At 46.1% G+C, this 12263-nt stretch overlaps 1 protein-coding gene across 3 annotated transcripts in view; it reads left to right on the forward strand.

Annotated features, from left to right (window-relative positions):
* The first annotated feature begins 544 nt into the window (after positions 1 to 544).
* The window catches only part of FLRT2 (fibronectin leucine rich transmembrane protein 2), a 63784-nt gene continuing 52065 nt past the window's right edge, over positions 545 to 12263 (forward strand). The window contains exons 1-2 of one of the 3 annotated variants that reach the window (XM_059475367.1): positions 545 to 618; positions 1395 to 2302. The gene's annotated coding sequence lies outside the window, so the exon portion shown is untranslated. Of the gene's footprint in view, positions 619 to 641; positions 929 to 1394; positions 2303 to 5341; positions 5417 to 12263 lie in introns of those variants that run through there. The other 2 variants (XM_059475368.1, XM_059475366.1) reach the window with 2 other exon arrangements.

Genomic DNA, 12263 nt, shown 5'->3' on the forward strand with positions numbered 1-12263 from the left:
AGAAATCAATCTAACAATATAGCCGGAAGAAAAAAAATATTAAAAAATACACTTTCATTTTTATAACATTTCTTAATGCTATCCCATCTTACATATTCTATAAAATAAGTGAGGTTGTATTATGGATCAGTGGACCATCACTCCAGGCTAGCCCTCTTGTATGATCACACATAATTTAAAGATAATATATTTCTATAATCTCCTTTTAGTTTACAGCTTTTCAACCATGCAAAGCGGTTTGCTAGCAAATAAATAAATAAATAAATGCATCCTTGACACATTTATAGTCTGGTGACGGTGAGGGCAAAAAATTGCTTAAAGTCCAAGCACTCAGACTATTACCGGGATTACGTGGAGAGGGGGAAGGGGCGCCCAGCACTTTAAGCAGAGCGAGGAAGGAATCGCTGGAAGCAGCGAGCGGGGAACTTGTCCGTGCTAGCGCTGTGCTCTGCTGCCACCTTGGCCGCGCCGCGGGACGTGCAGGCGGCCCCGCTCGGCGCCCGCGGAGCGCTCCTGCCCTGCCCGGCCTGCGGAACCTCCCTCGGACAGCGCTGCCGGCGGCCCCGCCCGCGGCACTGCCGTCACAAACCGGACAGGGATATCTGTGATGTCCAAAGGGTCGGTTTGGGGGGCAGTTTTGGGAACGGGGGGTTGAGTGTGGCTGGGGGTTGTTCTTCAAATGCGGTTCATTTGCCTGCTGTGCTTAAAATCGGAAATTGGAAGTGTGGATGGGAGGAGGATATTTTTTTCCCAGTTCTTTTGCTTACTGTAGGATTCATCTCCTCCCTTGTCCAGCCTTATCTTACACATCTAATGAAGAAAGCACTGAAATTCCCATTCACACACATCTACCTGCCTCTCCATCCTTCCTACAGCATGACCACAGGGGCTCTGGAAGGACCTCCCGGAATACCTGCTGCAGTCAGAGGTCGTGTGCTTCCCCCTCCTTTTTTTCCTTTTTTTTTTTTTTTTTTCTTAGCGGGGGGGTGGGGGCAGAGAAGGGTGACAGAAATATCATAATTCACTTTAAGTATATATAAATGAATACTAGACAACCAATAGAGTTTGTTAGTCTTGTTTCCCTGTTGTCTTGATGTTGTCTTGACATCGGGCTCTGGGCTGGTGGTACACACTTTGGAAAGCTTTCAAGCACTTCATTACTTCGTTTCATCTTTGAATTGCACATGCTTTTCTCTCAGTTTTAAGGTTTCTTATGCTTAGGAGGAAACATGCTCTGACATGTTGGAGTTTGGTGGTGGCAAATATTTCCTTTGAGTACAAAGTGCCTGTGTGAAAAGGGCTTTTTTTCCTTTCTTTCTTTCTTTCTTTCTTTCTTTCTTTCTTTCTTTCCTGAAAATATGTTTCTTTCTCACTTGCTCCTTTCTCTGTTGTAGTTAATAACCTGTAAAAGAGCTGATTCTGGAGATCTGAGTGAAATGGCACTTTTGGAATCGTGCTTTTAACCGCACCACGCTGGGGACAGTGCAGAAGCTCTGTATATGTGCATATAAGAGGAACTCGTGCCATGCAGATGAGTTTGCAGACGCGGTGACAGAGAGGGACCGCAGGTGAGTCCCCAGCGATTTGCTTTGCCAAGAGGATTTTTCCAGCCCCTAATCACAGAAAAGCCCTCCATCTGCTTCCCAGAGCTGGCGGTTCTCATCTGTTTCAAGTGAAAATAACCAAGAATGTAAAATGGCAGGTAAAAAAGAATGCCCAGCCAAGTAGCCGCGTTGTCCTGCTTTCTCCCCAGCCAGCATTCCCCGGTGCTGGGGTCTCGCTCCCCGGGCGAGAGAAAGAGCTGCAAAGGGTTAAGCCGCTGACTTTCTTGCTAGGCAAAGTTTGAGGAAGAATATGTCTGAGGCTGGATACGCCGCAGCCCCGCGTTTGAAATCTGTCACCCTCACTTAGGAGCGCTGCATCTCTGCTTGTCACCGGTGAATAATGACGGCACGGCGATAAGATCGCTCGGCGGCGGTGCGCCGGGGCCGCCTGCGGGAAGAGAAGACAGGAAATTGCGAGGCGTTTAGCCGCTTCGACGGGGTGTTCCTCTGTGTCATCGGTGGGTGTCGGGGTCAAATGACCGGCTGGAGAGCAGTTTGGCAAGATTTCTTTCCTCCTTTCCTTGAGAGCAACCTTGGGTGTTGGTGACCAGCTATGGAAAACAGAGACCTCGGTGGTGATCCTTAACACAGTACCATGCTGGAGCCCAGCCGTGCTGCCACCTTCTCCCCTTTCAACCTGCCGGACCCGGTGGGCTTTGGGTGACCTACCGAGGAGGAACCCACTTCCGCAGGAGCAGGTAACGCCTGATTAAGTCACTTTCTGGATTGACACAGTCTTGATTTGACCAAAACGTGTCCTGAGTATCATTCACTGGTTTGAAGTATAAACTGGTTGAGGGTCCAGGGACGGGGAGAGGAACAGGAATAATTCCGTCTAATCCCTCTGAGACTGGGGAGCAGGGCAACTGCCTGCAGCCTTGCAGAAGTTTTTAACATCCCCACTTTCCTCCCTCATTAGGGGCACAGAGGGCAGAAAGACTTGTGATCGACAATGGCCAGCTCTGCCTCCTGTGCTGACGACAGGTTGCTAGTATCGGGGACGTGGAAAACAGAGGGACAGGTGGATTACACATGAGAAAGAAAGGTTTGTCCGCCAGAAAATGCACTGGCTGTCAATCAGTTCATGAAGGTGATATAAATCATACTCAAATAAGAACTCTGAAAAGTATGCACAGGGGCTAAGAAAGAAAGAAAGGAAGATCTTAAAAAGTAAAAAAAAAAACCAAAAAAAACAAAACCTAGCACATTAGCCTTTGTACTCTACAGGACTCCTGATCCTTTCATCCCTCGGGACCAGCTGGCAGCTGCGAGCAGTTCCGACCACAGAGCAGCCCCTGCTCCGGGGCGGGGATGCGGGCTCTGACCGAGGGGCTCACCGGTGTCACACCCTCTTCTTGCCGGCCGGCCGGGACCCGCGGAGGGCCCCGGGCTGCCTCCCCTCCATCCTGGGGACGTAAAGCGGGGAGGGAAGCGGGGTCTCCTCCTTAACTCCCTTCCACTTGCTGAGTCCCCTGAGAAATGCTGGCTACCTGCGCTCCCCGTCCGTGCTCGCTCCCCACCCCCATCACTCCGCGTAGGTGAGGGCGCAAGTCCTTCTCCGAGCGAGCAGGCGGCTCGGCACGGCACGGCTCGGCTCGGCTCGGCTCCGCGCTGCCCGTACGCGGGGACTCTCGAAGCCCCCTCGGGGGACAGGAGGTGGAGGGCAGGGCGAGTGGGGGGCAGGAGCTGCGCCGAGCACACGGCGCTGGGCTGACGCTCGCCTCGCCGGGCTCCTCGGTACGGCTCTATTGAGCCTTTGAAGTCGTGAGTGGGTTAGCCCCCCCAAGCGCAGGGCGAAGGAGGCGCGGAGCTAATAGCGAGTGATTCAGCTTATGAGGTACGGCCGAGCAAATAGAACCACTGAGCAGCCAGGGGTGAGGGGAAGCCAACCCCGAGGCATTTCGGTTCCCTTTTCTGTTTCCTCGACACATGGCATTGATCAGCTCGCTCTCCTCCATCCCTCCTCAGCCCGTTTCTTAAAGTAACTCGCAGCAAAAGCTGTGCTGTGCGTTTTCTTTACTAATGTAGGAGTTTGAGGCAAATTCTCTTCGCGCACCCCACGTTCTACCTTGACGGCTGGATCCTATCGCTCAAGTCCTTCTCGGTATTAAAAAGCTTTGTGTTTAAGTGGACGTTCCAGGACAAGGCAGTAGCCTACCAGGGAGCTGGACGGCGGGGGAAGGGTTACTCCGAAACAAGCGCAGACAGCCCGGCATGCACACACACACACACACACACACACTCATATGTACACACACTGAATGTGTACAGGAGAAATAGAGGGGTGGAGGGAGGGGAGTGGGTGTTGTTACCGCTTTAGGGCAAAAGGCGGTTTCTCCAGAGGTTTTTAAGTCTTTATGGCTGACGATGAAAATCAGACAGAGTACTAGACGAGGTCCGTCTCTTCCCTGAGGGTTGGAGATTCTTTTATTCTGTGTTATATTTGTTGAATACTGGTGCTGTGTATCTAAAAGTTCACAAGGGAGGAAGGAGAGGAAAAGAGGGAGGTGGGGGAGGCGGGCTTGTCGGCGGCTGCACATGAAATATCGCCATGTTGGTGGAGAGCGCGGCTGTAATTATTGCTAGCGAGGGCATCTCCCAGCACCGCCGCTCGGGGAGTTTCTCAGCTCACTTCCCGGCTTCCCCTCCGACACGCTCCGATACCCTCGGAGAGTCCCCGGCGCGGCGGAGCGGGGCGGTCCCGCCGCCAAGGACGCGCTGCGCGCACCTTCCGCTCCGCAGCGCGGCCCCGACGGGGAGGCAGCGCGGGGAGCGGGGTCTCCGCTGCCCCAACATCCCCCGGCGAGGCTCAGCCCAGCTTGGTTCCCGCTGCTGGAAGCGGGAGAGGGGGAGCCCAAGCAGATGTAGCTGGATAAATCGTCCTCAGCAACCTAGGGGTTAAAAGCAGCCGGGGGGGGGGGGGGACGGGGGGGACGGGGAGGGAAATAAGGAAAGAAGAAAAAGAGAAAATCTAGCCTGACTTTGCCTCTTGGAAAGCTTTAGGTTGCAGCCCTGCCTTCCAAGCATTCTTTAAAGTAGAAATGTGGGAGGGACTCCAGGAGAGAGAGAGAGATGGCTATCAACTGAATTCATTACTGTAAACATCTCCCTGGGGTGTCAGGCAGGGAGGAAAAAAAGGCACGACTTACATTAGCAGGGAATAGTGAGATGTGAGGCATCACTACTGCTAAGATCATCCTGCAATCCCGGCTGGAGGCAGGCGCAGGACTTGGAGAGAGCCAGACACACGCTCACAAATATACTCACATACATGTGTCCGATGCCTTCTCCGACTTACGAGGGTCCTGGGTCGCCGAGCCTACTCCTCATGTGATCTTTTCATCATTTCCAGAGGACAGAAAGAGACAAAAAAAAAAAAAAAAAGGCAAACAACCAAAAAATCCAGAAAGAAAGAAACCCCGAGACCAAGCGTAGCCGCGGTCCCCTCTCGTTTATTTTTTTACCGGAGGAGGAGGAACGGCGGGGGAAAGAGAGAGCGAATCGAGGAGAGAAAGCGCGTTGGGAATGCCAGAGCCGCGGGCTGCGCGCCGGAGGAGGCGGTGGCGGAGCAGGGGGTAGGACGATGCCGCCGCCTCGTCAGGGCGGAGGAAGGCGCGGGGGTCGCTCGGAGCGGCGGCGGCCGGCGGGGAACGGGCCCGCGGGGCCGGCCGGGAGCGGCGCCGGGCGGAGGGCGGCGGCGGCCACCACCGAGGAGCGGCGGCGGCGGCGGCAGCAAAGTTTTGGTGTGGGGGGCCAGAGGCGCGGAGGGGGATTACGATCGGTGCCGGCGAGGGATTCCCAGACACCGCCAGGTACAGTTGGGATTTCATTTCTTACTCTTTTCCTTTCTGGTAATTCTAGCCCCGGGCGATCTAAAGCCGCAAAGGTGCCCTTTGCCTGCTCCCAGATGGCAAAGTTGCGGAGCCGGGATCAGGCTGTGTCAGAAATTCCGCCTTGGCCGCGTTAGAGCCCCGTGTCCGCGGCGCCGGGCCCGCACTAGCAGGATTTATGAATGGCCGGCGGCAAGTGCGAGCAGGGTCCCCGGGCTGCTCTGCCAGCGTGGGGCTCAGGAGCGGCGCTCGGGGCTGGCAGCTGCAACCCGGTCCCGGTCCCCGCCGAGCAGGGAGGGTGCCGAGCTGGCGCCCACCCCGCGGGGAGGGGAGAGCCGAGCACTCCCCCTGCAGCAGGGGCACCGGCAGAGCGCCCTCTGAGCACCAACAGCGGCTCTGTTCGGGAGGAGGCTCGGGGAAACGGGACCTTTAGAGGTGAGCCTTGCTGGGGAGAGCTGGTCGGCTCAGCTCGGCGCTGCGGAGCGCTCAGGAATCTGCCGGGAGAGTCGGGAGCTGCGCCCGGCAGGAGGATCCATCCGATCCCCATCAGCAGCCTCCGGAGCGGGGCTGGCGGTGAGTGGGTGGGGGAGAGCTAAGGGCAGTCGGATCGAGATTCGGAATACAAAGGATCCGCTCAGAGACCCTACGAGTTTGACGGGCATCTGACAAAATAAGAATAAATGCTACGGGGGTGCTGGGTGCGTGGGGATGGTGCGTGAACAAAAAATAGCAGATGGCAAAAGGAAGTCAAGCAGCTGAAAAGACCTCTCTTGAATATGATATAAAACCCCATAAAAGATAAATAAACAATCATTAAAGTTAGGAGAATAAGATTCGCCACCTTCTTTTCAGAGTGGGAAGCAGTCAACAGGAGCTTTTAATTAATTTTAATGGAGGAAATCTGTTTTAGGGCTTACAATAAGCTAATAAATCCAAGGCACAAATCCGTGTAAATTCCTGCACTGTGTGTGGAAGGTACTGATTGTATTTCTTCAGATACTGCCTTTTGCAATGCAGCGCTCAGCCAAATAGAAAGGGAGAGGTTCCTTACACGAGGAGCAGGAAAAGATAATAAAAGCAAGTCAGACCTCTCCCTCTCTACCTCCCTCTCCCTCCCTCATTCCTTCCCTCTCCCTCTCCCCCCACCTCTCTCTCTGAAAGTGAGCGTGTGTGTTAAAGAGAGGTTTATTTACTGTAACTAACTTTACAGTGCTTGCAGGGAAATTGAACCAGTTTAGAGGTTGAGATTGATCAGTTCTTGGATTTAATAAACCCAACTAACCATACAAACCCCCCCACAAATTTCCATGGACTAAATTCCTTGATGCATTCACTGACATGGTCTTTCTCCAAAGAAAGACCTTTACATATTTGTAGTTTGAGACAAAGCTAATGAATTATTTTTGATATATGTATTTTTGGAAGGAGAAAAGTTCATCCTGGCAGTTTTTTCAAAACTCTTAAAAGGTACTGTACCTATATCTCTATTCACCTTTCTTCCCTTTCTCCTTTGAGAGTCAATATATGCAATGTTATCACAGAGATATAAACTTTGCATAATGAAAAAGATCTAAACATTGCACAATAAAAAGAGACATAACAGAGGTGTGTTTAAAGTCATTATTTCTGTGTGACAAAAGTGATGTCAGAATGTGAGTGTTGATCTTGTTTCTGAAAATTATGTGAGGAGAGATTTCAAGAGGCTGTTTCAATGGTTGTTCTGTGTGCTGATATGGTAGCAAGGCAGTTAAGAGAGTTCAGGCCTGGAGTACTGTAGGTGAAACAAGTCAGAGCACTGTGCAAATACAGCGTCTATAAAACTACCTGTGACTAGAACAGTCATCAGTGTTCTCCAAAGTCCAAGGCTTCAGCAAGAAGTGGAGCTGGAATGCACCCAGCCTTCTTAAGAGCTGCTCCTCACGCACACGTACACCCTATATTTTGTATAAGGTGATGTTATCTGTGTTTGGCTTGGGGAAGTCTGGATCTAATTTGAGCCACTGTTACAAGTTACATTTATATCCTGGCCTGCTGGATAGCTTGATTTAGGATGTAGACATATCTCCTTTGCGCAACCCTACACCCCCCCAGTTGGAATCTGCATTACATAGGCTGTGCTTTCCTTCAAGAACCAAGAATGTGCTCGCATTCAGCTGCTCAAAATAGCAGTATCTAAAACGTGGGATGTCATTAGGGCTGACTTCCCTACCCTTCTGCAGCAGAGGAGGAGAGACAGAGTTTTACCAAGTGAAGAAAACAAAAAGCAGTTAAATCAAGTATGACTATCAGGCTTTTCCTGTACTGAACTTTCTATTTAAAGGACTAGAGAGAAGGCACACTTAAGATAATACTGTTTTCAGGAAAGTGAGAGCTTTATTTCTCACTCATTTCTGTTACCTCTTTAATCTCAAAATGAGTTCATTTTTGTCTAGGATACTTTCATGTAACTTTCAGGCTTTCACTAGGCAGATTCAAATCCAGTCCATTACTGACCTCTATCTGTGAGAGGGGTGTAGTCAATGGTGTATTTTTCCCTTCTCCATAGTGGATAGGAAGCACAGACTATGAATTGTTTTAGTCTTTTATACCTGCAAGTCATCTAGTTTTTTAGGTTATCAATCTTATATTCATTGCAGACAATGTGATTTTTCAATTGTTTTAAGCAGGAAAACAAAAACAAACTCCAGTTCCAAACATGAAAGTGCTTTCAATCAATTTCAGTTATTCCAGTGATAATATGATAAATATTTGCAAAAATCAGAAAAACAAGAAGTAACCAGTGCTGTTGAACATTAGTACTAAAGGAATTGCATTTATATTTGTCTGATGTTATAATACTTACTCTAAAGCAGGCTGAACCTGTGTGAAATTTCATTGCCCCTCAGTGCTTACATAATTGAAACTTGAGAGAAACACTCAGATCAGATATACTATGAGTAGAATTTATGGTAGGGTGTTTACAAAATGTAAGGAAAAAAAATCCAGTACTGTCTATATTAGGAATACATGTCAGAGATCAAGCAAAAAGGGGTCTTTATAAAACAGATGGACTTTTTTAGGGGATTATTAAACCCAGCTTCCTGATACTAATTTGCCTCTTGTTTATATCCACAACTATATTCCATATTTTAGTTAGTGATTGCAAATGGCAGTTAAGAACTTGACCAGCAAAATCTTTGAGTAGGTGAATACCACTGTTTGACATTTCTCAGATTGTAGTTGATTACCTCAGCGCTTGGTAATGTGATGTTTTAAGGTGTTTCCTTCCCTCCCCCTTGGGCAATTTTTTTAGAAGTCTTTCTGCAAAGCTTTTTATTTATTTCCTCAAGAAACCAAAAGAGTTGGAGCTTGCCCCAGAGGTGTAAAAACTGTTTTTTCTTTTCTATTATTTTCTTTCCATTTTTAAACAAATATTTTTATTTTTTTTTCTTATTAAAAAATAGAAAATAATAATGTACAGCTGTTATTTTTTTAAAAGAAGACTAATTGGACATGCACTGATGATATGAGCCTCAGTTTCCCTACAGCTATGTGTAACCCACACATATCAAGTAGTTGGCTTATTTTAAAGAAAAACAACCACAAAAAGATCATCATTAAAATGATGGCATGTTTTATTCATTTATTTTAAACACACCGAAACCTTAATCCATCTATGATACTCAGGAAAGAAGTGTTTGAAATAAAAGCTCTGCTCTGTTTAACAAATTATATTCTAATCACATCAAATAATATGCCTCAGGAATACTAAAATTTAATCTGATATTTTCAGGCACTGGTGAAAGGTGTTGGGACCTTCTTATAGCTTTTCTTTTTTTTTCTGATGGTTTTCCCTATTAACAGGTTGTTTGTTTGGTTTTTTTCTGTCTTTGATTCCTTTTTCTGATGTGGCCCCTTGAACTGTATCAAAATTAAATACTAGCAGCAACTTAAATCCATCATGCTCTATTCAGCATTCCTGAAAACTTAATGATGCAGAACAAGGTCTGTAAAGTTTCCCTTTTTAAAAGAAGTCTTGTGTTTCAACTCTACCTAGAAACAGTCTTCTGTATATTTTACTTGAAGCTATGACTGCTTTATTTGGTTTGAGGTTTTATTCATAAATCTTTCCTAGCCTAGTGTAGTGCAAGGATGTATTTAAAAAGGCATATGACACAGAAAATTCTTTATCATTCAAAGGTACTGTCTTTGAAACTGTTTAAGTCCTTTCAGAAAAAAAAACCTCTCTTTTGATATACATCAGATCTTTGCCAGATTTGGTCCTGCAAAGTGATGGCTTTGCTTTGGCCCCAGGTGAGAGGTGACTTGCTTCCAACAGGTCAGTAGATTACTGTGATGGTCTGCACTGTGTTTCTGCAAATCCTGACCCAAGCAGAGACATACCTTGAGCCACAGAATCCAGTACTTACTACCCAGTACTTACTTTCTTTTAGCATCATTTAGTTTTGAAAACATCACAGTGAAAATGTTTGGGCGAAGTGACAGAAGTTCTGCTCTTTGGCCAAAGTTCTTTATTGTGTCCAGGTTGTCATTGGTAATCTAATTATCTTAAAAAATATCATATAGATATCAAGCTAGTTCCTTCTCGATGCCTGAATTAATCTAAAGCAATTCCAAATATTCTCTTCATAAAAAATTTTCAAGATTTTTTAAATGACTGAGATCTTGTGGGAGCATTACGAGCAAAAGATTTTGAAATTCCATGTCTGATTTATTAGACATTCATTGTCATGTACATCTGGGTTCAGGAAAGCCAGGGCAGGCTGATGCTACACATTTCCCTCATAGTAAATGCGGTAAACTCTGTGGAAGTACTCCACGGCCTCTTGAGAGGAGAGAAGGTGAGAGCTCTGAATGAAAAGCTTCACCAGCGCCTCCCAAAGCCAGAAATCAGTGTGCTGCAGTGTTACTCCCAGTTCTCACTGGCAGATTTTGGCATTCCTTCACAAAACCCACAGGTCAAATTAAACTAAGGAGCAGAGCTTTTTCTGACAGAGCTTCCAGTGCTGCACCACACAGCTGCACTAGCAGCTCATCCCTGGCCAAGCTGCTCCATAAGATCTAGCCAAGAGACATCCTCTTTGAAAGGGTTATCTGTGTGGGAAAGTGCTCCAGCAGCATGTCCTAGGAATGCTGGGGGGGTTTGGAGATGCTCATGTACAGTCTTCAATCTTCACACAGGTTGCAGAGGATCAAAACATAGTCAAGCTGGAGTCATGGGGTCGTCAGCTGCAGACCTGTAGGTTCAGAGTACAAATATTTCTTTCTCTTAAGATGTCCTGTGTGTTTTTCCTGCAGAGAAAAGGATGACCTTTCCAATGTCACTGGAAACTACTGCCAAAAAAATATTTTATATCAATATCATACTGACAGAACATGAAAATTAATATGCAGTTTTGAAAAAGAAATGTAGGTTATATATATGTGCATCCATATATATACAGTTTTTGTATGGGTTACATATATAGGTGACTGTGACTGTCTAGTCATAGAGGTCTCCCTCAGACCATTCAAAGCATATATAATTAATATTAATTAAAATTAATTTTTAGGTGAACTGCAAATCCAATTAAACAATAAGGAAAAAAGTATACTTTTCCTGCAGTGTGTTGGAAACTTCTATAGTGGGTAAAAAAGCTGAGGTGTTCCCAAGGGGTATTGCTCCCAAGATCAACAGAAGGAGCCTGTCCCAAACTCACCTGTGCTTGTGAAATACAACTTCACAGCTGAGGAACTGCATTTTGAATTATTGGACTGGATTCCAGACTCAATCCTTCTCTCCTTCACTGGCAAGTTAATTTCATAGACACTCTTCTCATTATTAGGTAATACTCATGTGAGTAATGATTTCAATACCCCAAAGTGATGTCATTTAGCTGTAATTGAAGATGATACAACCCCAGCAGCATGTCTCTGATTATACTAATGTATGTATGCTCTCAGTAGCAGTTTCTTCACATATGTAAAGGAAAGAAACTATGTAGGTAAAATTAATTTAAGTTACTAGAATTGTGTCTTCATTAGAATTGAAGCAGTATTTGTGTTTGTCACAGGCACAGCATACATAGGTATACTTCTGTAGAAACTATCTGCAGACAAGACATTGTGTGTGCATATCATTTAATGAATTATGGTTTTGGTGGGTGAGGGAGTTTTAGTGAGCCTGTTTCATGCCCTAAATGCTAACTGAAACCATGTCAGGTGTCTCTAAATGAAGGAGTATGTGTTAGCCATACCTTATAATTTCTTTTGTGATCTTGGAAGTTTTTCCTAGGTGGTGCTTCTTGTGTCACTGAGAGATTTGCATCCAACTAAATGTACCCTATTTAAGAGTCTTGTTAGGCTGGTTTCACAGGCCATCTCATTGGCTCATCCAAGTTTAACCTTATTCTTATCTTTAACCACTTAGCTTTGGAGTTAGTCACAAATGCTCCAAGACTACACATTATTTCTTGAGCCATATCGGTTGATAACTTGCTCTTAAGTTCCATCATTTGTTATGTAAAAAAAAAAAACAACCAAACAAAACAACAAAAAAACAAACCCCAAATAATTTTGATGCCTGAATTGGTGTTACCTTAGATCTGATGATTGTAGGACTCCAATTAAATATGTTACTGTTCTATATGCATATTGCATCATGTTGTACAGATCCATTACTGTAAGCCCCCACATCATTAACTGGAGAAGAGAAAGTGGAGGCAGAATTTAATTTAAACTTTTTCCATACTTCATCATTTTGTGCTTTGACCTGTCCATTGAAAAATTATTTCCAAATCAAAATAAGTAAACTAAGCAAATAAAATGTGTTGTTATGCGGCCTGATAAA

This window comes from Ammospiza nelsoni, chromosome 6 (genome assembly GCF_027579445.1).
Source record: "Ammospiza nelsoni isolate bAmmNel1 chromosome 6, bAmmNel1.pri, whole genome shotgun sequence".
Classification (NCBI taxonomy): domain Eukaryota; kingdom Metazoa; phylum Chordata; class Aves; order Passeriformes; family Passerellidae; genus Ammospiza; species Ammospiza nelsoni.